Source organism: Ursus maritimus, unplaced genomic scaffold (assembly GCF_017311325.1).
Source record: "Ursus maritimus isolate PB19 unplaced genomic scaffold, ASM1731132v1 scaffold_11, whole genome shotgun sequence".
NCBI lineage: Eukaryota > Metazoa > Chordata > Mammalia > Carnivora > Ursidae > Ursus > Ursus maritimus.
The window spans coordinates 8283151-8297468 of NW_024423453.1; the positions used below are offsets into that span (position 1 = coordinate 8283151).

The 14318-nt window shown below is 38.4% G+C and overlaps 1 protein-coding gene and 1 pseudogene across 2 annotated transcripts in view; both read left to right on the forward strand.

Moving 5' to 3' along the window:
* The window catches only part of ANK2 (ankyrin 2), a 219761-nt gene that overhangs the window by 35139 nt on the left and 170304 nt on the right, over window positions 1-14318 (forward strand). The window lies entirely within an intron of this gene.
* On the forward strand, window positions 5641-7527 carry LOC121101849 (annotated as a pseudogene).

Here is a 14318-nt window from a genome sequence, read left to right on the forward strand (position 1 = left end):
ATTGTGTTTCCAGAGGCTAAGAGATAGACATATTTGTACCTGATTTGTCCATGCACAGACTACATTTACTGACAAATGTAGAAAAACTGGATGAATTAAGCAGACTCCTATTTACCTCTATATGGTACATACTATTCATCAGCTCACCCAGTGTACAAACATTATTGAAGTATCCCTTTTCTTGTGCTAGTTCCCATGTGAAGTGTAGAGGTTACAAAGGTGAATAGAATTTGATTCTCACCCATGATAAACGTTGCTGGGAAGATAAACAGAGAACACAAATGCAATAAATTGGAAAAAGAACCAAACTTTCTGATTGGTCAGAGGATAAACTAAGCCAGCTTGTGAGTCTTAGACAAACCTGAAATTGATATGAGATGCAGTTTGTAGGAATCATTTTATAATGATGGAAAGCGGAGTAATGGTGTGTTACTTGGAAGACTCCTAAAGCCGATTTTATTGTTTGATGGCTCCTTCCGCACTCTCCCCATATTCTCTTAGGGTCCAGAACACCAAATTTGGCTTATTTTTAATTAAAATTGTAAAAATGGGGAGAAAATTAGAAGTCATGGTAATTCTCTAATAATATTACTAGACTTTTATTTTATATGGGTACCTTGAAATGTAGACTTGGTTCCTAGCACAGTTTGGCATACAGTAAATGTTCAGTAGATGTTTTAATTTGTGAATAATTGATACTCAATTGTTATTTTGTTTTGAATTTAAGCGTTCTGTAGTCTTTATTAAGTTTAAACTCTGTACCATGTTTTTATCTGAGTTTAATATTTTGTACAAAATTGTTTCTTCACTTGTGCCTCTTTTGAAGTAGGAGGATGGAAGAGCACCTGACTGGCTCAGTCAGTAGAGCATATGACTCTTAATGTCAGGGTTGTAAGCTCAAGCCCCATGTTGAGTGTAAAGATTACTTAAAAATAAAAAATCTAAAAAAGAGAGAGAGAGAGAGAGAGAAAGAGAAAGAGAATTAGGAGGATAGGGCACATACTGGAATTAGCTATGGAACTTTTTTTAGGTTCTGTTCTCCCTTCTTGCTTTCCTTCCCTTTGAGATCCTGCCACTCTTTCCCTCTCTTACTTCAGTCTCATCCTTGGCCCCTGGAGGCACATCCACTCCAGGCTGCAGCACTAGGGAGTTCTTCCATTTCATTGGGGGGGGGGGAAGGTTACCGATTGGTTCTGATACATACTCCTTCTCCTTGCTTACTGGTTTTGATAAATTCTATGTTAAAAGGAGAAAATCCAAGTTTTTTAATGCCCTCTTTCAAGATGAGTTGACTGAAATATTAAATGAGTCAGTGATACACAAAGACAAGATTTATTCTCTTGGTTATTTTCTTTAAAAGCTTCTGGAAATTATACTCTCATTACTTGTCATCTGTTCTAAGAACCACAGAATTTTATTACTGTAAGAAACTTAAGGGATCAACCGATCTAAACCCTTTCCTTCATTTTTACTTTACATTAAACCTAGCTAAGCTTGACATGGGTATGATAATAACATTTAGAATGCATTATAGAATTCCTTTCTAATTTTGACACATTTGGACATTCTATGTCTAGAAAGGGGATAATTTTTCTACTTAACTACTGACTTATTATGAGAGACTGAGATATTTCCTATTCCACAAAACACCAAATAGAATTAATGAGAAATTGAAGTCTGAAGAAAGCTAAATAGGATTATAATGCTGGGCCCATAGATTTTTTTTTTTTCAATTGTAAGGATTAAGCGCATGGGTTCTGAGCTGGAATCACCAGGTAGTTCATAACTCATAATGTTCAATGTAAGGTTAAGTGCGTTAATGGAATTAAAAGCTTAGAACCGAGACTGACACTTAAGAATAAGTTATAATAAGTTTTAGCTATTATTTAAATAATTTGCTGCCAACTTTTAAAGTTAATATTTAAATCTCTTTAACCCATGACTATCATAATAAGTAGCTCAAATAATGTTCTTCCTTTGAGCTTCTTATACTGATTTGCTTTAGCACCTGTGAAGTCAAAAATGAAAGAAATAATTTATCCATTATTTCTCAGAAAATTTAACCAAAGAAATAAGACTATGTGAAAACATTTAAATTAGGAGAGTTAAAGCTTTCAGTCATAAAATAGCAGCTCTTTGAATTATTAACAAGGATGATTACGAATGGATTCGTTTCCCGTCTGCTTCCTAGGTAAATCATTTCTGCACGACTTAATAATTTCTCTAGCCCAGGTAAACATGATATGTTAGACTCAAAAATGCTCAATTCAACTCATCATATTAAACCAAATCTCAGTGCTAGAAAACAGGAGTGAGGAGTATATGAATTTATTACTTCTAGCACCTAACCAGGAAATCATATTTTACATTCGTATATTGATTTATAGATTCAAAATAGCATAAACCTACATTATTTTATATTCTTTTTAAAATAACCATCTGAAGTACCGTGAGAAATTTCCCCTTTTTACTAATGAAGAAACTTTAAATAGTGCTGCTAGTAACGGAGAGCAGCTAGGAACTCGGGTTTCACGTTGCCTCCAGTGCGCCACGCCCCCGTCACAGCCCCGGATGTGCACGTGGTGCAGCGGCGGCTTCGCCCATGTTCTCAAAGTGAAGAACTCTCCTTTGTCCCATCATCATCCTTCATGTTTGCATCGCAGCACTCATGTAAAATAGGAATGATTAAGTTCAGAAAATTCAAATAAGCATACCATAGAAACCAATGCTCTCTTAGAATGGTTTTGGTGAACGTCAGATTTTTACTTATTTGGTCTGAAAGAGTTTTCCCAAGATGCCCTCATGTCTTGGGTCTTGCCAAACCCTGCTTAGTTTTATTGTTTTGTGTTTTTTGTTTTTTGTTTTTTGTTTTTTGTTTTTTTTTTGTCTAGAACACGTGTGTGCACACTTTCTCTCTCTCTCTCTCTCTCTGATACATACCTGTGTGCAGGTATGCATGTGTATTGTGAAGTTTCACCAAAACTAAAACAAAACAACCAAAAACTCCAAGCAAAATCAACACTTGCTCATCCACAGTGCATTCCATTTTTCTTCATTCCACTTTATGTTTTAAAATGTTGATTGGCAATCCATTAAATAGATTTTGTGACCTACAGTTTGAAACTTGCTTTAGAACTTATTTTAGCTTAAAAACACGAATTTGTGAATCAGATCAAGTTTGGATTTTTGCTATTCCATTTTTTAGTGGTGAGGGTCTTTGAGACAAATCACTTCTGAGCATTTTAGGGTCTTCTCTGTAAAATATAATAATGTGATATATGTAAAATATAAAAAATATAATAATGATATGTATGTCATTAAGTTTTTCATTGTTTCATTCATCATGTATTTATTTCTCAGCCCCTGTAACCTCTTCATCCCTCTTGATCTTGGTAAGATTTTGAAGAATTTTCAGAACTCTTTCTTCCAGGCTAGCTCATCATCATCATATTTAAATTCATTCTATGTATTTTGGGGATTATATGATAGAAAGATTTGATGGGGCTGGACAGGGGAGAAAGACCGGTGGCCAAAAAAGGAGCAACTAGCCAGAAGCACTATAGATATCTGGGTGTCCCTGGATCATAGATGACATGGAGATCTGAAAGTGGATTTTACAGGGGCGCCTCAGTGGCTCAGTCGTTAAGCGTCTGCCTTCGGCTCAGGGCGTGATCCCGGCGTTCTGGGATTGACCCCCACATTTGGCTCCTCCACTGGGAGCCTGCTTCTTCCTCTCCCATTCCCCTGCTTGTGTTCCCTCTCTCGCTGGCTGTCTCTCTCTGTCAAATAAATAAATAAAATCTTAAAAAAAAAAAGTGGATTTTACAAAGTAATGTTTTCTTTCTTTTTTTTTTAAGTTTTTATTTTTTTTTTTTTAAAGATTTTATGTATTTATTTGAGAGAGACAGAGAGCACAAGCAGGGGGAGCAGGAGGGAGAGGGAGACGTAGGCTTCCCACTGGGCAAGGAGCTCATCAGGGGGCTCGGTGGGGGCTCTATCCCAGGATCCCGGGATCATGATCTGAGCCAGAGGCAGAACCTTAACCGACTGAGCCACCCAGGCACCACTCAAAATGATAAAGCAGTCTTATTCTAAGCATTTTCCCTATGAAATAAATGAGCTACCAAATTCCAAGCCTCATTGTAAATTAGCAAATACCTTACTAAACATTCATCATTTTGGAATTATAAAGAAAGCCTTGAAGATCTGAGAATAACTAACTAGTAAAACAAGTCTTCTCATGGGTCATCCATAGTTTGATTTACTTGATTAAATTAAAAACTTTTGGAGGCCAACTAAAGACATGGTAAAATCAGTTAAATGGTGTATGACAAAGATGACACATTGTTTGCTTTGTTGTTCCCAGTCTTCATAAAAACTGAATGAATCTTTACTTCCATGACAGTGAGTACTCTTAGTTAAGAGCAACCACCATGGAAGAGGTGGGAAAGGTGCAGCTAGATTATGGCTGGGTGTAAGGAGTGAAAATTGGGTTGGGGATATATAAACAGGTTATTTTTGTTTTGAGTTTGAATTCTTTTTCTCCATGTATAGATAATTTCTTTTGCTGATGTCATTTATGCCAATGGAAGTGTGAAATTATAAATCATATTTCATCATTATTTGTATCTCTATATGTGGGCATGTAGTTCCTCTTGAGAAGAGCTCCTGGTTTAAGACATCTCTGACACAGAAGCCCCATTCAGAGTGGGGGTGGGGTGGAGATTGGGGGTCAGGTTTCACTTTCTTTTCTCTGTTATTACCCTTTGATTGTCCCCATTTGCTCTCCATCTTTTTCTTCTAATATTTTTTAAGAATTTATATATTTCAATAGTCTCCTTCCAAATATTTACATTTTAGTAGAATTAAGAAAGTTATATAAGTTACTTGTACTTTTCTGATGTGCATAAGACAGATTGGAGTACACTTAACTCAACATGTAAGATTTGCAAAGTAGAATAGCCAGAGATTTGAAAAAAAACCACAAACAAGTATATGTAGCACAGAGGTGATTTTCAGTTGTTTAATGATAAATATCTTGGGGCTCTTTGGGAACAGAAAATATGTCACATGTCCTTTGCTTTTCCCTTAGAACCCAGCACCTAGAGATGAGCACTTGGTGGGTTCGTGGCAAACACTTGTTGATTAGGGATTTGTACTAAGATGCAAAACAGCTTAATGGATTTTGATGCAAGCATTTAACCTTTGCGTATGTTTAGCTGTACCTTCTTGAATCTGTTCTTTAACTTTTCCAGATGAACTACTCTATTTCTTTTCTGTACGTGCCAGAAATGTAATAACACTTGAATGGCTCTCTAAAAATTTTTATTGGCTATCTGTTCTACCTGGGGTTTCATGCACTAGTTTTATATGATCATAGAAAAGCAGTCAATGGGCAAAATAGCTCATAAAATCAACAAGAGAAATGGTGAATACAGCTTACTGTAAAATCTGATTGTAAATAATGTTATAAAATTGCTTTATAAAAATTTAATAGAAGTGCTAAGCAATAATATCTGCCCTTTAAGATTGATTAATTTGCATATGGTTGGGGTACCTGGGTGGCTCAGTTGGTTGAGCATCTGACTCTTGATTTTGGCTCAGGTCATGATGTCAGGATTGTGAGATTGAGCTCTGCTCTGACTCCATGCTAGGGGTGGAGCCTGCTTGGGCTTCTCTCTTTCCCTTTGCCCCTTCCCTACCTCCCAAATTTTTGCACATGGTTGTTTCAAAGTAACATTAAGATACTTTTTTTTTTTTTTAACTATTTGGTATGGTCATTTTAATGGTATTCTTCAGAAATAGTGTTATTCCAAAAGTTGTTGAATCAAAGGTGATACCTTGCCTTGGACTCACAGATCTACAAGCCCTTTCGTAAGAGCTCAATGAATATTTGTTGTTTGTTTCAAAAGACTCAAATTCATATTATTTTATCAACGTTAATTTACATAAAGCAATATCAAGGACTTATCAGTAGTAGCCTGCTTTGGTGGGTTCCCATTCAGTTTGTGGCAACATTAGCTGGTAGCGTCAGCCCTGGGACTCCCAGGTGCAGCAGACCTATAGTCCTGGGAACTGGCACAGGCATCCCAGACAAGAACAACAAGGAATGCTTGAAGGAGATGGAGGTGGAGAGTTGAGCAGTCAGTTCTGAGGGTTCTGGTAACCAGAATCCCAGCTGTTGTGCCTACTGTACCCAAGTCCCCATGGTAGTACCCATGTAGGTCCCAGCAGCTCCTGTGATTAGCCCATTTATTGCGACCAAAACATACCAGCAGATCCAGTGGACTCTTGGTTCCTCCCATGGTGAGTGGTTCACTTACCTTTTGCCCTGGTGATTGGAGTCACCTGGGAAGTCCAGGGGCTCAGGAAGCCCTGTTCCTATGGCATGTAGCTGTGGTCTCTCAGACGACCCCTATCCTGCATCTGGCCTTCATTTCCCATTTACTACAGAGAGCAGATTATGTTCTTCCCTCTGTAGCATGTAGTCACCCCCCCTCTGGCTCTGTGGGCCACCCTGCTAGGTCCTTGTGGGCCCCCTATGATGCTGCCCCCAATGGCTGGCTCCCTATTTCCCATCTCTATGGCTGCTCTGAGGCCTCTACTGGAAGGGCCAGCAACTCCCTAGCAGCTGGGCTTAGGCCTTGGCATTGGGCCTGAAAGAGAAGGAAGAGGCGTGGTGACAGCAATAGCGGGGCTAGAGAAGACTAGTGTACATTGGTTGCTATGGAGGCAGGCGGCACCCCAGCTGGTCCTGAAGTCATTGGGCTTATCCTGCCAGTGGCCCTGTCCATGCTTTTGCATGAGCCTGAGCCCCTCCCACTAGAAGGAGTGTGGGAAAGAACTCTACCACCCACCCTGTGCATTTCTGGACTCCTGTCACTAAGTCCATGGACCTGGCCCCCTTGCCTTGGCCTCATGGCTTTGGAGGTCCCAGAGCCCCTGGGTAAGGACAAGAAGGAAAGAAAGCCAGAGAAGTTGAAACGCTGCATTTGTTCGGCACTTGCGAGAATCCTAGCCTGCTGGAGTGGAACGCAGATGATTTCCACATCTTCTGTGGGGATCTGACCAGTGAGGTGAATGATGACATCTTGGCACGTATCTTCAGCCACTTCCCATCCTTTCTTAAGGCTAAGGTGATCTGCGACACGTCTGAGGCAAGACCAAGGGTTAGTCAGCTTTCAAGGCCTTCAGCAATTATGCGCAGACCATGGGCACGCCAGGCGTGAGATGAATGGGAAGTAATGAGCTCGTGCCCCATCAAGCTGCCCCGGGGCAGGTGGAAGGACTGGAAGCTGGACGTGGTGTGCAAGAAGCAGAAGGAGAAGAAATTGGGTGTAAGATAGGGTCTGTGGCCAAGCACCTTCTCCCTCCCTCCTGGGGGTTGGCTCCTTTCCACAGTTCTCTTTGGAAGACCCCCAACTATTCACCCACACATCCTCCCCCAAACCAGTTTCAATAAATTTACATTCATTAAAAAAAAAGGCTAAAACAATGGCACACAACTGGTGCTCATAAATGTTTATTTCTTTATTGTTGTCTTCACATTTTCGTTGTCATCATTATCATCATTTTTATAGATCAGATCATTAGAGGACAGAGAGGTTAAGTGATTTGCCCAAAGTCACACATCTGGTTAGGAGCTGAGCAAGGACCTGATTGCATTTCTTATTCCCAACACAGTGTTATTATTTCTGCAGTTGACTGCACTGTGTTTAAAAAAAGAAAATAGAAAGATGAAGGGAAGAAAGAAAGAGAAAAACAATTTCGGTCAGTTGCATACAAATGAGAAACATTTAACCTTTTAACAACCTTAAAAGGAAAGATTTCCAATCAATGACAAGATGCTCTTCCAATGTCTCATACAGTTGTTGCTGTTTTTGTTATTGTTGTTGTTGTTGTTATTTTTACTGTGTGTTTATCCATTTTCCTCCAGATTTGCTTTAGGAGAGATATAACACCAACAGTTTTTATTCTCAAGCATGCTGAGGATTTAATTCACTGTTTAGGCTACTGTTTCTCTGGTTTAATTAATTCTTAGATTTTCCTCTTAAGATTCTGTTTTTGATTTTTAAATTATTTTAAATTATGACCTAAGTTGTTTCCACAGCGTTGGTCAGTATGTTGAGCCACTGAGTAGCTAATTAGTATTAATCAAAGCATAATTGCTGTAAATCCTGTGAGATAAGGTATCAAACTCAGGGAAAGCACTTGGCATAATGCTGTTTTGAAGAAGTTTTACAGTCATGTTTTGGTGGCACAACATATACACACACATACCCTCATATGTACTGTGATTGTGACATCATTAAAAACAAAACTAAACAAGATAAAAGCAAAACCAAGGAAAAGAGGAATAGAGAACTTGTGGTAATTAATTCTAATGGATATTGAATTTATTCTGTGTTGCCTGGAAGTTAGTGAAAAAGACAAACACATTAATTTATGCAGTTTTCCTAAATTAAAGTTTAGAAAAAAGAGGTGCAGAGGCTTTTCCTGTTACTAAACTTTTTCCTGTCATTGAGCTCAACAATAGTCAATCCAGAAAACCCATATAAAATAAACACAAGGGTATAAATATTGCTCAAATAGACATTTCTTATATTCGCTTTACATATAAACCAAATATGTAGTAATATTTTATAAGTCAGTGAAGCCATTTCTCTAGGGAATAGAGATAACGTAATCTAGGTACATTGTTTTCTGGTGATCTAACGGAATGTCTAAGCTGATATTAATTTAAAAGAGTGAATAGTTATTGTTTCTGTTACATACGAATTGTTTCAGAAGACTCTTTGGCCAGAAGTCAGTCATCTCATGATGAGTGTTCTAATAAATGCAGAAACTGACAATATTTTATGTTTTGGATATATGCCTCAAATACTGTGTGTGTGGGGGAAGCACTATTGGGAAAGTCCTGGAATCTGCCCTGTATTTGCACTGAAATATAAAAGATCTGACTAGGGACGGTTGGGTGGCTCAGTTGGTTAAGTGTCTGCCTTTGGCTCAGGTCATCATCTCAGGGTCCTGGAAACGAGCCCCACATGGGCTCCTTGCTCAGCGGGGAGTCTGCTAGTCCCTCTGGCCCTTCCCCTGTCCATGTTCTCTCTCTCTCAAATAAATAAGTAAAATCTTAAAAAAAAAAAAAAAAAGAGAGATCTGACTGGTTGGGCGTGTCCACCTCCTCATTCCTTTACCTGACAAAGTGAAGAATATCTAACAACAACATAACATCCTTTGAAATGTCAGCCAGTGCTCCTAATTGACCATGGTAAGCTCAAGCATGTCAGTGTGGCTCCTGTGGGAAATTTGGTTTTTAGAAACATGACCTCGGGGACTAGCCAAAATGGGTTAACTGAAAAATGTATTCTCTAGGAGTTAGCTGAATTGTACTATTGAATGCGATTATTTATCACTTTTCATTTAAATGTGATTAACTTATATGTTAGCTCATATTCATAAGATAAAATATTTTTTGTTTAAGTCTAGTTGATGCTGGTTGCTTTTTCTGATAACAGTTACTCAACATATTCAATTGCTAATTAAATCTATTTTTGGTTAGAAATTCTAGAACCAGAAGATTAAGCATAGAGCAAATTGCTTCTTCTCTTTCCAACAGCTAATTCAATAATATGATAGCAATAATATGATAGTCCCAATTTTGTTGCATTTTTAAAGAAGGCAGATTAAAAATGTATAGCATTTATAACTAGAATGTCACACATCATCTGTGTCTTTATAACCACTCTAGTTTCAGTAGTATTAGTATCACAGAAATCTTAAGGACACATGTGTATCTTGACCCAATTTATATATTATATACAGTTTGGTTTCTGAACTAATACCTCGTATGGAAATTTTTAATCATATTCTTGACGATGTTTTCAATAAAATGCAACTCTATTTCAGTGATTTGTAGTAAGACCTTTGTATCTCCAAAAAGGGTACTTTTTCATCGGGAAATTCTTTTGACTTAGAGCATCTCAATAATTGATTGAAAAGAAAGCTAGCCAATTATTGAGGAAATGTTCTATCCTGTTCTGTGGATTTAAATGGGTTTTTTTGTTTGTTTGTTTGTTTTGTGAAAATGAGGTCAGCTACATTTTGAATTCATGAAAAGAAAATTGTGGAGTAAACTAAGAAAATAGTTGGGCATTGGAGTCCTCCTTAGGGTAGTTTCTCCTGAATATGTTTAATTTAAATATATATTTGAACTTTACAAGTTTTTAGACTGTGTCAGCTGTATTCTATTTGAGAGAGTGTTTTCTTAGCTTTGTCAATTTTTTTAATAAAAAGTTTTTGTCAATATTTATTAAAACATGAAAATAAGAAGTCTGTGTTCCAGTGGTCTGGTCTACAGCAAGTTAAAGCTTTCAGCTGAGTGGATGCTATAGAATGAAAAGAGAAAGGTCACCTGGAGGGGAAATTGAGAAGAGTATTGTGAATCCTCTAAACATCAGAGCAGGCCACTCATGGAATTGAAGAAAATTTTATACCTTTTTATTTTTTTTAATTTTTAAAAGATTTTATGTATTTACTTATTTTATTATTTATTTATTTTTTTAAAAGATTTTGTTTATTTGACACAGAGAGAGATCACAAGCAGGGGGAGTGGCAGAGGGAGAGGGAAAAGCAGTCTCCCAGCTGAGCAGGGAGCCCAATGCAGGGCTAGATCCCAGGACCTTGGGATTATGACCTGAGCCGAAGGCAGGCACTTAACCAACTGAGCCACCCAGGCACCCCAATTTACTTATTTTAGAAAGAGAGCATATGCTCACGAGCATGTGAGTGGGGGAGAGGAAGAGGGAGTGAGAATCTCAAACAGACTCCACGCTGAGGGTAGAGCCCAGTGTGGGGCTCTATCTCACAATCCTGAGATCATGACCTGAGCCAAAACCATGAGTCAGACACTCAACTGACTGAGCCACCCATGTGCCCCAATTTTACACCTTTTAAACTTTAAAGTTTAATTCTAAAACTTTTCTATTTTAAATTAATAGAAAGTTATATTCAGAATGCCACTGCTGAGATCATTTTCAAACCAGTCTAGGCACCCATTTTAAGCAATAAAGGATTGATGAGTAAACAATGTTTGACTCCACAAAATTTGTAAACAAGGTTAGACGGTAGACTGATCCCACATGCTGCCCATGGTGTAGAATTTTAGACCTAAATGAAGATCAGATTCAGGCCACTGTACCTTAGAGAAATTGACCATTGGGGAGTCATTTTTCCAGTTCACATTTTTAAAGATAAAACTGCTGAAACTTTGGCATGCAAACAGTGATATTGCTAGTAAATGTTTAACAACTGGCTCTCAGGGGTGGGAGGAAGGGGAGTCTTGAAACATATTATTTGTTGATTTGCATAATAAAACATTTCCATGACAGGATAGAAAGACATGCTACTGAGAAATACTAAATTAAGGGACTAAAAGAGAAATCACTGGCAAATATTGAAAATATTGAGGAGATGCTTTATTCTTCTCTTCCTTCTCTCCTTTTTTAACTGATTATAGCTCAGAAGGCATGGGCTTAGTCCAGGAAAATCTTGTAACTGGGGTGCAAGGGTATAAGAGCACCTGGCTCTGGGTATCTTAAATAGACCAGGTTTTGCCACTCGTCCCTGACAAAATCCAAAGGCAGAGAGATGAGTGGGGGTGAAACGAGAAAAGGATTTATTTCAATGAGGCCAGCACCAAGAAGACAGCAGACCAATGTCCCAAAGACTGTCTCCAAAGTGCTGAAAATACTTCTAGGTCTATATAAGAAAAGTGTAGGACAGAAGCTGGTGGGTGCATATAGATGGGCAGTAAAGGTCAGGTCCGTCACTGTCAAGGTCAATCGTGCAGAGTCTCACTAGCATCAGATCAGGGCAGTTGTATTGTTTGAGGGTCTAGTTTCAGTTCCCATCACGGGTACTTTGCCCACCAAGTCTTTTGCCTGAGTTAAAAGATAAGCTGGAAAGAACTTAATGAGTTAGAAAGTATAGACTGAGGTGAAAATGGAGGTAATTCAAGTCTTCTTTCAATTTAGGGTATTTGGGGTGGTTAAAAGACTCTGAAGAATGTAAGGTGGGAAATCCTCCACGTTCCCTCAACTGGGAATTCCAAGTAACAGGTTAAACTCTTAAGTTAAATAAACATTGACATCAGATAAAATAATTACTAAAAAGTAAAAGTGATCCAATGAGAAAATTCTAATGGGGTATAAAAGTTAACAAAAATAGATTTGTTTTGTTTCGTTTTTCAAAAACTGAAAGAGAATTGCGGAAGGACAAATAAAATGATTCCCCATTTTTCCAGTCTTGAGGAGGAACTTCATAAAGAATGGGTCAACATGGGGGGAAGCTGGCTGGCTGGCTCAGTCAATAGAGTATGCAACTCGTGATCTCAGGGTTGTGAGTTTGAGCCCCATGTTGGGTGTGGAGATTATTAAAAAAAAAAGAAAGAAAGAAAGAAAGAAAGAAAGAAAGAAAGAAAGAAAGAAAGAAAGAAAGAAAGAGAAAGAAAGAAAGAAAAAGAAAGAAAGAAAAAGAAAGAAAGAATCAATACAGAAAGTCATATATGGAAAGGTTTTATTATTTGAGCAAGCCAACTGTTTACCCCTCAAGTACGAACTTACTAATTATATGGCATCAGATTTTCGAAAAAAGAAAATTTAACTGAACCAACTTGAGTTCTCTCCTTAGTGAGTCACAGGTACACCAGCTGGAGTTGTCGCACGAAGTAAACTTTACTTGCAGCAAATAGGGATATCATGGGAAATAACTTCCAAAGCTGTCACTCCCTGAGTTAGGGTGAATGAATTCCTTTTATTTAGGGTTAGGATGAATATTTAGATAGGGAAGCCCTGTCATGGTATGTAGAAGCGGGCATAAGGCTGTATATGCACCTTAAGGAAACATGCCTATTTACACATTGTATGTTATGTAAATGAGGCTTGTGTTCCTCCTTGGGTGGAGATGTTAATATTATAATGAGGTAAAGGTAGTTGCCAGTCATTCTAGAGGTCACTCCATGGTCCACCTGTGCAGGTATGAGTCAGGGCTTAAGCTCAAGCTGGTCTGAGTGGTCTGGGCCAGCTGGAGGTCTTGTCAGGGCACTCTGATGGCTCCAGAGGTAGTTTCAGTTTCCAGTTGCCTGAGTTAAGAGATAAGCTGGAAAGAAGAGCTTAAAGAAAAATGTAGGACAAAGGTTGGTGGGTACAAGCAGGGGGGCAGGAAAGGTCCGATCTTGGGATCTAGCTGGTGACAATGACAGTCCCAAGTGAGAATAAGTCCAGGTGTTTTATGGGTAGACCTCAAGCACCTAGAAAAAAAATATCCCCAAACCAATCATCTCTAGTCCCATTTGGACAAAAATCCTGATCTATAAAAAGCTTATAAATTCTAGGGACTGCTAAGTTTTTTCCTTTCAAATATATTAAATAGTTTTGATTATTTGTTGGGGTGCCCGGGTGGCTCAGTCAGCTAAGCGTCTGCTTCAGCTCAGGTTATGATCCCAGAGTCCTGGGATCAAGCATTGCATGGGGCTCCCTGCTCAGTGGGGAGCCTGCTTCTCCCTTTCCCTCTGCCCCTCCTACCCCCACTTGTTCTCTTTCTCTCTCTCTCAAATAAATAAAATCTTTAAAAAAAATAAATAGTTTTGATTATTTGCAAATGTCATCTTTACCAAATTATTACCTCTATGCTCTCTTTAGATTCATTGATTCATCCAACAGTATTTGTGGAGTAGATCCTATGTGTCAGACATGGGGTGGGCGGAGTCTTAGGTAAATCACTGGGTTAGATGTCTCAAAGGTCCTTTCAAACTCTCAGATGGAAACTTCAGGTGGAGCAGAGGTAAAAATTGAGGAAAAGGAAAGGCAACTTCCTACAATCAGCATCTGAAAATGATAAATTCTTTAAACATTAGTTCTCCTGACGGAGCCTGGGTGGCTCTGTCAGTTGAGGATCCAGCTCCACTCTTGGTTTCAGCTCAGGTCATGATCTCAGGTCATGAAATTGAGCCCCAGGTGACCTGCAGGCTAAGTGGAGTCTGGTTGAGATTCTCTCTCTCCTTCCCCCTCTGCCTTGCCCCCTGATCCTATGTATTCTCCCACTCTCAAATAAATAAATAAATAAATACAATTGTTTAATAAATAAATATAAGTTTGCTAGGCCATCTCACAACTTCCAGTGATTGGAACATTTGTTTCTTACTAACTGAAATAACGGATCCAACTCGAAAAACATTTATGTAATTGCTCATGACACAGAGTAAAAGATTTCTTGCTGTAAGAAACTTAGGAAAACTAATCAAATGTCATGCTGAAAAA